General features: G+C 43.4%; 1 protein-coding gene across 1 annotated transcript in view; it reads right to left on the reverse strand.

Annotated features, from left to right (window-relative positions):
• Positions 1-17452, reverse strand: part of LOC144890870 (uncharacterized) — a 946020-nt gene that overhangs the window by 381641 nt on the left and 546927 nt on the right. The window lies entirely within an intron of this gene.

Consider the following 17452-nt stretch of genomic DNA (forward strand, 5'->3'; position numbering starts at 1 on the left):
TAAACGCGCCGATCGTGCTGCAGGACCCCCTTGGACCTTCCTCTCCCTCCAGCCATCCACCTCCTGCCTTTCCACCCTTCTTGTGTACGTGAGTTTGTTTTGTTTGTTCTGTCCCTGGGTTAATTAAGTCTGTATAAGCTAGTATTTGCACTGTGTCACCTGCGTCTTATGTGTTGTAAATAAACTTGATTGCTCCTTTTTGCTTGTGTGTGTGTGTACAATAAATCCAATTACTCTTCTGTCCGTCTTCTCGTTTTATTCCTTTTCCTCTTTGCATTTCGTCGTTTTAGTCTTTTCCCAGATTGGGCAGCTGCGGTGCGATACGGCCAAAGTTCTGGGTGAATCGGGTGAGTCGGGGATCCTGTAACGGTCGCGGTTGGACCATCCGCTCGGCCCATCATAACATCTAAACCGCGATCAGTAACAATTGGTAGTCAGGAGTTGGGATTCGGACCTGGGACTAAATTTGTTAGGCCCAAATTTTGGAACACCAATTGTGTTATTACAGTAACAATTGGTGTCTGGGAGTGAGATTCGGGGCCCGAACCAAATTTTTAAAACATCGAAAAAAAAATTTGGTCAAAATTTGGAGCGGCCGAAATTTGTTTTGTTTTACAAAACCTGAACTTTGAAATCGCGCCATGGCTGGTCAAGGCGATCGGATGCAGGTGGGTGAGCTAGAGGAGGGGTTAGGAGTAACCCAGGATCAGAGGGACGAAGTAGAGGAGAACAATGAGGAGGTGGTTGAGGAGGTATCAGGCGCACAAAATGGCGCCCTCGCGCACATGGTTATTGTGGCGCCAAATCTAGCCGCGCCCGTGACCGTAGCAGCACCGATGAATTTGGACCTCTTTATGATACAAATAAGGGCGCTCATGGTCCAGACAAGTGAAGACCTGAGGAATGACTTGGGGAACCGGATGGATGCTCAGGGTGAGCGAATGGGACAAATGGGGAACCGGATGGTAGCTCAGGGTGAGCGATTGGAGGGCCAAATGGGGGAAATGAGGGACGAAGCGAGGGGTACCAATGCCCAAATCGGGGATTTAGACAAGAAATTTGAAGGGATGAAACATGGGTTAACGGGGGGTGGAAAATAGAATGGCTGCCCAGGAGAATCAGATAGAGGGGATGAAAAATGGGTTAATGGGGCTAGAAAACAGGATGGAAGGCAAATTGCGGGAGATAGGGGAGCAATCCGCCCGAGAAATTAAACAAATGGGAGAGCAGATAGAGGAGGTAAAAATCGGGTTAGAAACCAAATTGGATGCTCAGAGGGATGAATTGGGACAGATGAGGGCGGCATCTACAAAAGAAAGGGAGGAGATGAAAGAGGAGATACGACGAGGTGTGAGTGAGGAGGTCTCGGGGCTGCGTGAGGAGGTAAAGCGAGGTGAGAAGCGTATGGAGAAAGAGGTGAGAAATAATACGGCGAGGTTACAAGGGGGCATAGAGGACCTGACGGAGGAGGTGGAACAGCTGACAGAGGGACAGACAGAGTTAGTGGAGCAGGTTCAAAGGAACACTGCAGTACTCGGAGGGTTAAAGGCGACACAAAAAGAAATTAAAAACGAATTAATAGCGACACATAGGCAATGTCAGATGGTACGTGAGGGACTGACAATGAGGGTGGACGAGGTGACAGAGATAATGGAGACAAAGGACCGGCAGGTGAGGATGCACATAGAGACGGTCACGGTAGCCTTAGAGGACGAACTTGAGGAAGACGCACCGGGGAATAAAAGAGGTGAAGCAAAAATTAGAGGAAGTGGAAGAAGAGGTGAGTGAAATTAAGAAGGGACGGACAGAAACTAAGAGGGAGATAAAGGAGGAAGTAATGGAATTGGTACAAGGTCTGTGCTCGAATCGTGATGTGCTGCTCACTAACCAAATAAAGAGTTTGCAGGTGGCAAAGGAGGTGCGGAGACGAGGTGCCAAGGTGAGTGGCGAAATATTCGGAAATGTACATGATGTGAGGAAAGCTTCAGTCGGCTTGGGGATTGGTTTTGGATCTGGGTGTTCGTGAAAAGCCGTTGGTGAAGTGTGCGACAGGTCAGGTGTGCGAAAAACGAGGTGTGCGAGAATGTCCGACCATGGGGTGTGTGAGGAAAAAGTGCACGCCAAGGAGTGAGTGTGCTGTCGAGAGTGAGTCAGTAGTAGCGCGTGTGCGAGGGAGCACATGGAAGCGCGGTGTGGTAAGTGTTACGGAGGAAGTAACGAAAGAGTGTGCGCAAGAGGATGCGCGAGAAATGTGTGTAACGGACAGGTGCATGGGGAAAGAGTGCGCTGTCAAGAGTGAAGGAGAATGCACGCCTGTGGTGAGAGTTACAGAGGATGTAACGAAAGAGTGTGCGCAAGAGTGTGCGCGAGAAAGGTGTGTAACGGACGGGTGCATGAGGAAAGAGTGCGCTGTCGAGAGTAAGGGTGAGTGCGTTGTCAAGAATGGAGGTGAAAGTAATGAGAGTGACACGGAGCGTGAGTTGGTTGTGACAGGTGAGCGAGGATGTACACCTGGAATGGAAGGAGGCACACCTGGAATGGTAGAGCGTGTGTGGGAATGCACACTTGAGTTGGTCGTGAGGCACGTGGTTGGGTGTGCGAATGAGAGCACACCTGTGATTGTCACAGAGGAGGTGACCGAGGAGGGGGCGCAAAGAGGTGTGTTGGTGAGGTGTGCGAGCGACGAATGTGTGCCAAGGTGTTCGGTGGTCAGGTGTGTGACCAAGTCTGTGAGCGGAATGAGTGTACCGAGGTGTGTAAGGAAAGGTACGAGGAGCATGGGAACAGCTGGAGGTATGAGCAAGAAAGGGGTAGCGTATGCATGGAAGCATCCAGGTGAGGCATCGACGGTAACCGGGTTAGCGGTTAGAGCGACTTTTAGCCGAATCGGGCCCTCGGTGCGTGCCGGGCTTCGCGTGCCGCGAGAACCAGCGGGGATCCGAGCCACGGCGGGTTCGAAAGGACCGCCGTACGCGATCCACGCTGGGCTTCGCTTGGAACGGCCCCGTCCGTGCTCAACTAGGCTGAGCGGGCAGCTCGATAGGAAGGGTCGTCATGGCGACCACTTTTTGTTGAGACGTGCCGGCAGGTCGAGATCGGGACATTGGATGGCTCCACGCCGAGGTGGTGCGTGGGATCTCGGCCCGGGTAAGCCCCCGTCCCTGCCCCGAATGCGGGACGTATCCAGCCGCTAGCACAAAACAACCCGTATTCATTGCTCGGCTGTACGAAGCCGAGCTTTAGAAGGGAATTGGCGCACCGAGAGGATCTAATAAGTAGACGGGTGATGAGGTTAGTGTTTTGGACCCAAAATTAGAAAAAGGCAAAATTTGATGATTGGTACGGTGATTAGCAGTAAATGACAAATTTTTGATTTGTTGGATTTGGACGAGCGAAATTGATAGTAGGACCGCCCCCCATGTGGTGGGATGGCAACTCTGTCATCCCTCACAGGGGTGGGGCAAATGCGCAATAGGTTATGGGGTTGATGGCAGTGAAAACTAGCCCGGGTGGGTTAGGATATTGTGTGTAGGGATCTAGCGAAGATGACATTAGGTAACGTTAAGATTAGTTAGTGACAATGACACCTGTAGTGGGGACGCAGGTAGAGTAGAGTGGATGATAATGACGTGGGAGCGCAATAGTTTAAAGGGACGACTGGGAAGCGCAAGTTTCAGAGGGGAGTAGTTAGAAGAGATGATGCCGTGTGTGTGAGGATTGAACAGGTGTGATTGCACAGGTGTGCAACTGAACAGGTGTGTGGAGCAGTGTATGAGTGAGTGAAGGTGATTGCGTGTTGTGTTGACCAAATGGTCCAGGAAGAAAGGAGGGTGCAGGTGGCACCAGGTGTGAGGGCACAGGTGTGCAACAACAGGTGTATGTGGCTGTGTGGAATAAATGGTAGTGTGGAATAAATGGAGTATTGGAATGGATGGTCGTGGAGTGAGTATGGTGGAAATTGTGGAGTGGAGTGGATGGTGCGAAGGTGTGAATGGGGGAAGAGTGGACCCCCATCACGGATACCCGGGGCGGGTAGTGTAAGTGTTAGGTAGAGGGTACAGGTAAATTGTGGTTGGATATTGGCATCTGTGGTGCGGGTGAAAGAATGGTCTTTGGATGGGTGCATTAGTGTTGTGGAAATGGCTGGGCGTGTAGCCTGTTAGTGTGTGTAGTTGGTTGGGCGCTCCACCACTGTGAGGATGTCGGCCAGGTGAGGCCGCAGGTGGGCTCTGGGAGCCGGTAGTAGTTGTGGATGGGGCCCGAGGATCCGGAGGACGGACCCGGGTAGCCCAGTGCCAGAGGGCACCGAGTGGGGTGACAGAGCCAGGAGGGGCTGTCCCCAGTTAGTTAGGTTAGGGTGAGGAGCTAGGTAAGCTCGGGTGGCAACTGCAGTGGTGGAGGTGTGCAGGTGGGTAGACCTGCTGGGAGAGCTACACGTCACAGCCCAGAAATTGTGCGAGGGCACCGGGAGATGAATCGGGGGAGTGAGACCCCAAATTGAGAAGCACCACAGTTTGGTCAATGGGAATTGGTTTTTAGAACCCATAGTGTAAGTTGGCCAATGGATTGGCAGGGAGAGACCCCGGGTAGTGTAAAGTGTGTTAAGGTCATTTAGAGGATAGTTAGGATTGGAGTCTCCTCGCACCATCTGCATCCACTCACCTGAGGTGACAGGTACTCCACACCATGCCATGTTTTGATTATTTTTTATGATGCAAATGTTTTGGACTGTGAGACACATCATGACGTGGGTGTGACATTGTGCTTTGTTGTTCCATCTCTTCCTCCTTATGAGGATTGATGACGAATTGGGTGATGGCAAATTTTGGATAGTGGGGGAGTGAAGACGAATTTGGTATAGGAGAAATATGGGGAAGACGTGACAGTAGTGACGAATTTGTAAATGGGTAGATTTTGTAAATATGGGGTAAGGGCAAGGGTAGTGTAGGTGGCAGGGGGGTGATGTACGGTAGGGACGAGCTTTCTCACTTCGCCCTCCGTACGCATTTCGCCTTGCATTGCCTTATTGATGTGTACCCTTGTGACCTTACCCCTCGCTCAATTGTCTCTTTTGTCTCCCACATGACCTGTGCGCCATTGGGTGCCGAGGGGAGCATGCGTGAGTCCTCCATTGTGCGCCCGGAACTCTCGGAACCAGCTGTCTGCATCGATGCACCAGATTATGGACCACATGTCTGTGGCCGAGCACCACTTATGGACCCCATGGGTTGGGGCATGGCCCCTCTGCTGGAACCGGCCATGAGGGCCCAAAATCTTGCTGGCGGACCTTGGCCACAGGGCACCGATGCCCCACAGGTGAACCACACGTAGTCGGCCCTGTGGGCCATAAATAAAGAAAATAAAAAGGACACATTGGGCACACTTTATTGCAAATAGGCCGCCAGTAAGAAAATGAAAGAATGACAACATCTGGAAGACCAAATAATAATAACCAGCAGAGGGAGTCGAAGAGCAAGAGATCACCTGCAGGGTTAGGGGTTGTTGATTTTATTTTTATTGAACATGCATTGAACACTGATGAACTATGGTGACTGCACTGATTGGTGCTTGAGGGTGCTTGTATTGGTGCGTTTTTGGGTGCTTTCATGGTGCGTCGATGCAGAGCAGACTGTCTCCCCCCCAGAAAGAACAATCACAGGTCCTGGGTTCGTTTTGTAAATAAAAATAGCGTCATTGTAAATAATGCTTCCCACCGTCAGTGTATAGTTTGAAGACCATTCCGCAATTCGGTTAACTGTGGGCGTAAGTCTGTTAGGCAGGGTGCAATGGAGCAGCGGGACACATTTATTTATGTTTTAAAACTGTCGCACTCAGGGTCAGGTTAAAAGTAGAGGGAACTACACCTACGTGTCACACTAAATAAAAGTTGTAGGCCCGGGACGTGCCTAAGAGGAGGAGGGTGCAGTGTTGCGGATATGAGGACTGTATATTTTTTTGATTGTGTAAATTATTATTATTGTTTATTCTGCGCCCCCTGCCTCCGGAGCTGTGTAAAGGTGAAAGGGCATCCCATAATTAGTCCACAAGCATACACGTCAGCCAATAATAGAATACCCCTGTTTGATAGTTATATCTTATTCTGTGTTTTAAAGTAAGGCTGTGTCTCCCATTAATTGAAGTACTCCATTGCACCAGTGAAAGAGAATAGATCCCCTTTCATTCCCATCCCCAAAATCTCCATTTCCTTTCACATCCCCTTTCGTCATTGCCGAGCCTCGATTGCCAATTACCTCCCCTCCAAAACCACCATTGAACAAGTGCCCGCCCGTCGTCATCAAGGGGGGAGCCAGAGGGTCGCATGACCAACCAGGGCCGAGGTGAGCACACCGATGGGCGTGTCCTGAAGGCCGGCGGCTTGATCGCTAGAGGCGCTATAAAGGCGCGCGCGCAAGTGGCGTGAGAGAGTCAGAGTCAGTCAGTGGAGTCGGTGGTCAGTTGGTTGCGTTGGTTGCGGTGAGGAGTCGGTGGTGGTGGTCAGTGGTTGCGTTGGTTGCGGTGAGGAGTCGGTGGTGAGGAGTGAGTGGACCAAGAAAGAGTTGAGGGTTGGACCAGACAGTCAGACAAGTCCTGGGAAAGCACGCGACGTCCACAGCAGCCACAACAGCAGCTTGGGGCCTGAACGGCGGTTTTGAGCAAGGCCGTGAAGGAACGGCGGCGGCTAAACGCGCCGATCGTGCTGCAGGACCCCCTTGGACCTTCCTCTCCCTCCAGCCATCCACCTCCTGCCTTTCCACCCTTCTTGTGTACGTGAGTTTGTTTTGTTTGTTCTGTCCCTGGGTTAATTAAGTCTGTATAAGCTAGTATTTGCACTGTGTCACCTGCGTCTTATGTGTTGTAAATAAACTTGATTGCTCCTTTTTGCTTGTGTGTGTGTACAATAAATCCAATTACTCTTCTGTCCGTCTTCTCGTTTTATTCCTTTTCCTCTTTGCATTTCGTCGTTTTAGTCTTTTCCCAGATTGGGCAGCTGCGGTGCGATACGGCCAAAGTTCTGGGTGAATCGGGTGAGTCGGGGATCCTGTAACGGTCGCGGTTGGACCATCCGCTCGGCCCATCATAACATCTAAACCGCGATCAGTATATATACACAAAGAATTAAGTTAAGCACCCCCCCCCCCCCGTTTTTTTACAACCTCGCACATTACAAGTTTGTTGTCGTCAAAACAGTGTAATATACCCATGTTATTGCTATATTTTCTGGAGAAGTGATATTATGGTCACATAAAAACATAACAATCATGCCGTTTTCAATATTTTATTCTGAATAATTTAAGGTGAAATTTTTTGGGAATTTTAGGCATATTTTCACCTCAATTTAAGTATGGAGCTATAGGTCCATCACGGACAGTGTGGATGACGTTTATGTTTTCTAACGTACAGTCATTGTTCTGAGAAGACCTCTAGCGATCTTTGCGTCAATAACGTGTGTAGGACCCACGTGATCGGATCACTGACTCAACCCTACGTCTCATAGACCCTGTAAGCCGTCGTATGCGTTGCTGTGGCAGGTTGTTCCATTCTCGATGTAATGCACGTTCCAATTCATCCAGATTGGCTATTGGAGGGACCATCTTCGCAATTTGTCGTCCCAACATGTCCCGAACGTGCATTACATCGGGAATGGAACAACCTGCCACAGCAACGCATACGACGGCTTACAGGGTCTATGAGACGTAGGGTTGAGTCAGTGATCCGATCACGTGGGTCCTACACACGTTATTGACGCAAAGATCGCTAGAGGTCTTCTCAGAACAATGACTGTACGTTAGAAAACATAAACGTCATCCACACTGTCCGTGATGGACCTATAGCTCCATACTTAAATTGAGGTGAAAATATGCCTAAAATTCCCAAAAAATTTCACCTTAAATTATTCAGAATAAAATATTGAAAACGGCATGATTGTTATGTTTTTATGTGACCATAATATCACTTCTCCAGAAAATATAGCAATAACATGGGTATATTACACTGTTTTGACGACAACAAACTTGTAATGTGCGAGGTTGTAAAAAAACGGGGGGGGTGCTTAACTTAATTCTTTGTGTATATATATATATATATATATATATATATATATCTATATCTATATCTATATATATATATATATATATATATATATATATGTATATATATATATATATGTATATATATATATATATATATATAAATAAAATCGGGAGATTAAATCAGACGCGGACGTAGCTTCAGGACGTCGATCTTTGATTTGACAAGCTTTCGCCCAACAAAGGTCTTCTTCTTAGTCGTCCCCAAGTTCAACGGAAGTGAAGCGCAGCCTGAGAACGGTGTGTAATATGTGTGTAAAATCTGGTTAAAATTAGTCGAAGGTCAAGGTCAATGCCATCCAAAACAAGTAAAATACCTATCAGGTGGCAATTAGAAAATGTATCAACCAAATTTGTTATGCACAACATTCCATCATGGAAAACACTTGATAGGTCAAATTTTCGAAATAACAAATTGCTGTTTCCATGGCAACTATTGCATATATATTTGGTCAAATTTTCGATATACCAAATTGCTGTTTCCATGGCAACTATTGTATATATTTGGTCAAATTTTCGAAATAATAAATTGCTGTTTCCATGGCAACTATTGTATATATTTGGTCAAATTTTCGATATACCAAATTGCTGTTTCCATGGCAACTATTGTATATATTTGGTCAAATTTTCGATATACCAAATTGCTGGTTCCATGGCAACTATTGTATATATTTGGTCAAATTTTCGAAATACCAAATTGCTGTTTCCATGGCAACTATTGTATATATTTGGTCAAATTTTCAAAATACCAAATTGGTTTCCATGGCAACTATTGTATATATTTGGTCAAATTTTCGAAATACCAAATCGCTGTTTCCATGGCAACTATTGTATATATTTGGTCAAATTTTCAAAATACCAAATTGGTTTCCATGGCAACTATTGTATATATTTGGTCAAATTTTCGATATACCAAATTGCTGTTTCCATGGCAACTATTGTATATATTTGGTCAAATTTTCGATATACCAAATTGTTGTTTCCATGGCAACTATTGTGTTTCTTTGGTCAAATTTTTGAAATACCAAATTGCTGTTTCCATGGCAACTATTGTATATATTTGGTCAAATTTTCAAAATACCAAATTGGTTTCCATGGCAACTATTGTATATATTTGGTCAAATTTTCTAAATACCAAATTGCTGTTTCCATGGCAACTATTGTATATATTTGGTGAAATTTCCGAAATACCACATCGCTGTTTCCATGGCAACTATTGTATGTATTTGGTCAAATTTTCGAAATACCAAATTGCTGTTTCCATGGCAACTATTGTATATATTTGGTCAAATTTTCGAAATAACAAATTGCTGTTTCCATGGCAACTATTGTATATATTTGGTCAAATTTTCGATATACCAAATTGCTGTTTCCATGGCAACTATTGTATATATTTGGTCAAATTTTCGATATACCAAATTGCTGTTTCCATGGCAACTATTGTATATATTTGGTCAAATTTTCGATATACGAAATTGCTGTTTCCATGGCAACTATTGTGTTTCTTTGGTCAAATTTTTGAAATAACAAATTGCTGTTTCCATGGCAACTATTGTATATATTTGGTCAAATTTTCGAAATACTAAATTGCTGTTTCCATGGCAACTATTGTATATATTTGGTCAAATTTTCGATATACCAAATTGCTGTTTCCATGGCAACTATTGTATATATTTGGTCAAATTTTCGATATACCAAATTTCTGTTTCCATGGCAACTATTGTATATATTTGGTCAAATTTTCGAAATACCAAATTGCTGTTTCCATGGCAACTAGTGTGTATATTTTTGTCAAATTTTCGAAATTGCTGTTTCCATGGCAACTATTGTATATATTTGGATTTCACAAGTATCGTGCTTTACACGACATGTATTTTTTTTAATCACGAACGATGGTTCTTCTGAAGCAGACCGTCCTTGTCTACAAGGTAAACATGCACCACATGTCATGGTCCACATCATCACTTTATGTTGAATTCTCAACAATCTGCATCAGAGGGGTCTGGCTGCTGAAGAAACTCTGGCCCTGTGAAGCAGAAGGTTCTTCCGACCTGGCTGCCTGGTATTGAGCATGAAACAAAGTCAGCATGGTTCTCATCTGTGGGGACATGGCGCCACTGACTGGACTATACACATTGTGCATCTTGTGAACTCGATTTGTTATGTACATGAAGGGTTTTGACTCATTAGTGAGGTTACTGGCATCAGAGAAGACATGGACCTCCCTTTGCTTGACTGGGCTGAAGTTTAATGGCTGATAACTTCGTTGTACATGTATGTTCTCGAGATGGTGTAGTCAGTTGTACCAGCGCGTCCATCTTGGAGGCCTGATTTTGGGAGTGTCCAGCCGTCAGTTCACCGAGTAAAACTTTTCCTTCAGTGATGACAGGAGCTGCAAGTCCTATTGGGTCAAATTGAGCTTTCAACCAACAGAACTCCCCACCATAAGAAAGCTTTGTCCTGAAGACTCACTCAGAAGGGGAAGATGGCCTGCTTGAGGAAAAAGTATACCCGCAAGGATCTGTGTAGGCAGCTTTTCATGGTTCAGGTCCAGGCTCTTCAGTTATTTTGCTCTCACCTCATTACCCTGCACTCGCGAAGCAAAAAGCGGGGTTAAGCATTCAGTTGCGTATGTGCCGTGCCGTACGCCGTGCGTGTGCTGTACGTCTGCATTTTAAAAATTCATTTTCTCGGCAACCGTTGGTCCGATTGACACAAAACTTTACCAAAGAAGCGCCCCCGCCTGTAGAATTTTTTATTCATAATTATGACGTCATAGGTCACGTGGTATGGATGCCATCTTGGAAAAACGTTACACGATATCTCCCAAACCGCTCAATGGAAAAAATTGAAACATGGCTCATTGTCAAGTACTCACCATGGGGAATAAGATATGTTGATGGTGATGTCATCGGTGCCTTAATTATGACGTTACAATTCGACAAGTACAACGCTTGATCTGATCAGTATGAATCAAACAAAAATTCCTCTGCAACTGTTAGTCTGATGGACACAAAATTTTCAGAATATGTGCGGCTCTTCCTGTAGAATTTTTAAAATGACAATTATAACGTCATAGGTCACGTGGTACAGACGCCATCTTGGAAAAAATCGAAAAAAGTTGCACCTTTATCTCCGAAACCGCTCCATGGAAAAAATTGAAACATGGCTCATTGTCAAGTACTCCCCTTGGGGAATAAGATATGTTAATGATGATGTCACAATCAATTTAAGATGATGTATGATGATGATGTATTAATGACGTTATATTAATGATGTGATGTGATTAATGATGATGTTAACGATGACGTCATTGGTGCCATAATTATGACGTCATAATTCGACAGGGACAACGCTTAGTCTGATCAGTTTGAAATGTATTGGGCATGATCTATGCAACAATTATATTAGAGAATATAAATTTATGATGTCATCGCTCACGTGGTCTGGCAGCCATATTGGATCAAATAAAAAAACAAGATGACGTCATGCAGAGCACGATACGTGCAAAATCCGCCCCCCCTCCCCCCTCCCCAAGAAAAAAAATTCAATTGATACAGCAAATTGTCCATTTCATCAAGATTAAAATTGACAATCTTGATCAAAGCTCGGGTCAATAGGAAGAAAAGTGACGATTTTTCAGATGAAAAATGATTTTGGAAGGTTGACCTTGAGTTGACCTTTGACCTTTTGACCTCAACAATAGTTGGTTTCCCTATTTAGTGACTCAATGTGCAAATGCTGTTCAATTTTCCAGTCAATCAGATGAAAATTGATGGGTTTTCAGATAAGTGATTTTGGAAGTTTGACCTTGAGTTGACCTATGACCTTTTGACCTAAAAATAGTATCTTTCCCAATTTAGTGACTCGATATGCAAATGCTGTTTAATTTTCAAGTCAATCGGTTCAGAATTGACGGCTTTTTCGATGAAAAGTGATTTTTAAAATTTGACCTTAAGTTGACCGTTTGACCTCAAAAATAGTATGTTTCTCAATTTAGTGACTTGATATACAAATGCTATTCAATTTTCAAGTCAATCGGATTTAAAATGGCGATTTTAGAAATTTGACCTCCAGATGACCTTTGACCTGAAAATCAATAGGCTTCTCAATTGGGACGACTTATACAACTTGGTGAAGTTTCGTAACGATCGGTTTAGAATTGTGACCTGTAGGCCAGTGACAGACAGACAGACAAACAGACAGAACCACAAACGGAACCGACCAATACACTTGAAAAATCTTCGATTTTGCAAGTAATAAACGTTCAAAAACAGAAGAGTTGGCTCGCAACAAGTTGACTGCGCAGGGTAAATATTCTATGAATACCATCTAGTTTGGAAGTGTCCATTTACTCTTTGCTCTTAGAGGCAATCTTGTGGAAGTGTAGCTTCTTTGTAGCGAAAGCGTTCCTCGTGCGTTCGATGAGGCTGATTGCCATGAGCGAATCTGACAGAGAGGTGAGCCCATCATCGACATAGAACGATAGTTCTTCGGAGGGATAGTTCGTGAGATGGATGATCTCACGTCGTCGCCGTGAATGATTCTGCATTCGTCTGTGACCTTTCTCAGACCCAATGTCGCGACAGCAGGTGATGAGATACTGCTGCACGTCAGCCAAGAACCCACTTCTATGAAGTATAGACTCGGGGGGGCTGAATAAAGTAAATTAGATCTTTCTGTATTTCATTTTCAACAAATTTGTAAAAAATTTCGAAAAACGTTCTCACTTTGTATTATGTGTAGATCAGTGAAAACTAGAACGACACTTCGACGTCGACCGATATGCCTCTGCTCACATTATTACATAATTGTAATACTTTTACCAAGTTTTATTTAAATCCATTCAGCTCTTCTCAAATTATCACATTTTTTACCTAGCATGACCTATGACCTCAAAATGTAATTAGTTCATGCTTACATCATTATACATACCTGTACTAAGTTTTAATTTAAATCCCTTCAGCTGCTCACAAGTTATTATATTTTTACCTGACATGACCTCTGACCTTGGGACCCCAAAATCTAATCAGTAAATCTTTACATCATTATACATACCTGTACCGAGTTTGAATAAGATCACTTCAGCCATTCTCAAGGTGTAGACCTATTATTATGGACTTTGACCTTTGCCCCAAAAATCTAATCAGTTTATCTTTAAAACCATTATACATATCTGTACCAAGGTTGAATTAGATCCCTTCAGCCGTTCTCGTTATAGACATATTACAGACTTTGGCCTTTGACCCCAAAATCTAATCAATTAATCTTTACATCATTCTACATAAGTGTACCAAATTTGGTCAGAATCCCATCACGGGTTCACAAGTTATCGCGGTAACAGGATTTTTACCTAACATGACCTCTGACCTCGTGATCCCAAAATCTAATCAGTTCATCTTTACCTCATTATACATACCTGCACCAAGTTTGACCGAGATCCCTTCAGCCATTCTCAAGTTATCGCGGTAATGAAAACTTATCACGGATGGACGGACGGACAACCTGAAAACATGCCTCCAGTGACTTCGTCAACAGAGGCATAAAAAAAGGTATTATGTGTAGAAGTGGGCGTAGCATGAGAGAGTGTGCAGTGTCGGGGTGAAGAAGAGGTCGCCGAAGTACAATTATACATACATGAAAAAAGGTATGACATATGGGCTGTTTTCCAAGATCACAGCAATCAATATCCGAGAAAATTAATGGGTGACAAGGGCAAGTTTACAATCATAATGGATCCGCCACCAAACGGAATGGACTCAACAATGTTCTTGGGTGTAGAGTATGTTAGGTTTCTGCCAAACCAGAGTTCTTCCATCAATCGCTTGAGAGAGAAAGACTGTCATAATTCCAATGGATATTCCTCCAGGAGTCGAGATTCCAGTGTTTATCTGCCCAACATCATGCCAAACAGACTGCTTTGTGTTTTGGGATGAGAAGAGGGCATCTTATCAGTCTGCGAGCTTTGTCACCTGTGACATGAATCCGGGTTCTGGACCAACTCTCATTGACAATTCCAGAGAGAGATAGTCGTGGCCAAACATATTGGCACCCTTGCACTTTTCTCAAATAATGCACCATTTCTTCCAGAAAAGTGTTGACTTTAAAAATATTTTGCTATCCACATTTATATTTCTTTGGTTTTCAGTGGAACAAAACAAAAACAGCTGAAAAAAATTGCTAAATCTTAGCTTATTCCACACACAAATCCTAAAATGGCCCGGACAATATTATTGGCACCTTTTAGAAGTTGTGAGAAATAATTAGATTTCAAGCAGGTGATTCTCCTTTACTTTGTAATTGAACTCACCTGTGGTGAGTTGCAGGTGCCTGCAACATAAAAATAATTCGTTCAACCAGTTTGAATAGAGAAAAGGAGTCATTCTGCTGTTTTGTGTCACTGTGTGTACCATAATGAGCATGGAGAAAAGAAAGAAAACCAGAGAATTGTCTGAGGTCAGATACAAGATTGTAGCCAAGCATGGACAATCTCAAGGCTACAAGTCCATCTCCAGAGAACTTGATGTTCCTGTGTCCACCGTACGCAATATTATCAGGAAGTTTAAGGCCCATGGCACTGTAGCCAACCTCCCTGGACGTGGTCGCAAGAGTGAACTTGATCGAAGATTGCAGCAAAGGATTGTTCAAATGGTGGAGAAAGCACCTCGATCAACTGCCAAACAGATTCAAGCTGAGCTTCAGACACAAAGCACGACAGTTTCAACTCGCCCATCCATCACCAACTCAATGAAAGGACGTTCTATGGTAGGAGACCTAGGAAGACCCCATTGCTGAGAAATCCTGACTGGTTTGCCAAAAACACACCTGAACAAGCCAAAATCCTTCTGGGAGAATGTCCTGTAGACAGCTGAGACCAAATTAGAGCTTTTTGTTAAAGCACATCATCTCTATGTTTACAAAAACAAAATGAAGCCTTCAAAGAAAATAACACCTTCCCGACAGTCAAACATGGAGGAGGTTCAGTGATGTTTTGGGGATGCTGTGCTGCCTCTGGCACCGGGTGCCTTGAATGTGTGCATGGAATCATGAAATCAGGAGATTACCAAGGCATTTTGGAGCGCAATGTTCAACCCATTGTCAGAAAGCTGGGTCTCCGTCCAAGGTCATGGGTCTTGCAGCAGGACAATGATCCCAAACACTTCAAAAAGCACCCAGGAATGGTTCAAGACAAAATGCTGGACTGTTCTGAAGTGGCCAGCAATGAGTCCAGTTCTAAATCTCATTGAACACCTGTGGCAAGATCTAAAAACAGCAGTTGGGAGAAGGCACCCTTCAAATCTGGGAGAACTGGAGTAGTTTCCACAAGAAGAGGGGGTCAAACTGCCAGTAGAGAGGTGTAGGAAGCTCATTCATGGCTATAGGAAGTGCTTGACTGCAGTTATTTTGTCCAAAGGATGTGCTACCAAATATTAAGTCGTGTCAATAATTTTGTCAATACCATTTCTTTTTATTTTCTGATTTAAAAGGATATATTAAGTTGCGATTCAAAAACAAAGGTTCTGTAATATTAACAGCGAAATAAAGAATTGTGGAGACCAATTACTTTTGTCAATTTCAACTTATTTGAGAAATTGTGAGTTATTTGAAAAAAGTGCAAGGGTGAAAATATTTTTGGCCATGACTCCACCATTCATTGTGCTTGTGCAAAAAGGAATACATCTTGACAAGCCTGATCAGAACTTCATCTTCTCTTAGAGGTCACACCGGGTCATTCAGATGGGGGCCTGTCTGACATCATTAGGTTGTTGACGTTTGCAGACCAATTTGCTAATAAGTCCTTAACTGTAGGACACCCTAGCATTGTTTATCCCAATAATTTGCTATCTTCACTGTTTGTCTTGTCCAGGTTACACAGTGTGTCAATGCACGTACACCAATATCATTCTTCTCTGTTTGACCAGGTGAGCATTTTTTTCCAAGTTGGATACGCTTACCATGCTGTACGTGTTCGGTGTGCCAAATTGCTTTGGTCTAATGATGAATGTAAAACAGCCTTTCATGGATGGTTATTTCACTTATGTTTGAGACAATTTGACTTGGATTATATCTAATCCTAGATATATACCTATAATTTTTATTTTTTCCACCATCCATTTTAATAAATAATCAATTTTATAATTAATTTTAAAAATAATTTTAAACATGGATGGTGGTATTAATTTTTCCACCATCCATGTTTAAAAGCATCAAAGTTTTTTCCCCAAAATTGTATATCTATATTAATAAAAGAGCCGTGTCTGTCGTGTTATAACTTAAGAACGGATTCACAGATTTTAATAAATCCAACTACAGTGGATTTAAAGAACTCCCAGGAAGGTTTGTGATGCAAAATAAAACAAAATTAAATATAGCTCGGTTTGTGTGTACAAGTAAGTACATGGGCAAACGTGTTGAAACTGTAAACACCAACTTGTGATGCTGGTTATCCCAGCACAGAGGGCAAGATCTCCCAAGAATCCTTTTTTGTTCTTGCCTCAGATTAGTCATCGCAGCAAAGATTGATATTTCCGTTAGTGAAGAAACGGGTCTTGCATTCTAATACATATAAAAATGAACTGATTAATTACATATTCAACGAGAACGGCACAGTAGAGAGCATACTTCCTCCAGGTGAACAGTTTACGTTTTGTATCTGAGTAGACCAGAGAATGACAATACAGGATCACATTTAATCACAATCTTCTGTCCTCAACTTTGGGATATCCTGCTTTGTATCATTTTTGGCCCTATCTCCCAATGGTGAAGAATCACTTAAAAAAATTATACGAGCCGGATCCGAATCTTCACCAAAATTGAATCGATTATACCTTGTCACACCCACAACCTGTCCATAAAGTTTCGTCCAAACCGGTCCATAACATTTTGAGATATCCTGCCATATGTTGGTTTCAGCCCCATCTCTTAATGGTGAAGAATCACTCAAAAAAATTATACTAGCCGGATCCGAATCCGGATCTTCACCACAATCTAATCATTTCGTCCTTGTCACAAACACGACCTCTCTGCCAGATTTCGTCCAAATCCGTCCACAACTTTTTGAGATATCGTGTTCACAAACAGACAGACAGGGGTGAAAATGTAACCTCCATCCACCTTTGGTGGCGGAGGTAAAAATGTCAGTTTTTTATTTTTTTTTACGATAAACACACATAGGTACGTTTTCTTTCCTCCAATCACTGCTTTTCCCCTTCCCTCACAACCCTAACCTTTCCTGTTCTCTTCTAAGTTTTTCCATTTTATCCATTTCCATATAAGTTTTTCCATTCCAACTTCTTTCCTGGAAGTCCTTGCAGTGTCCATATGTTTTATACCTCTCCCACCTCCCCCCAAGCCCTCTCCCTCCC

The sequence above is a fragment of the Myxine glutinosa genome, chromosome 1 (genome assembly GCF_964187855.1).
Source record: "Myxine glutinosa chromosome 1, kmMyxGlut1.1, whole genome shotgun sequence".
Taxonomy (NCBI): Eukaryota; Metazoa; Chordata; class Myxini; order Myxiniformes; family Myxinidae; genus Myxine; species Myxine glutinosa.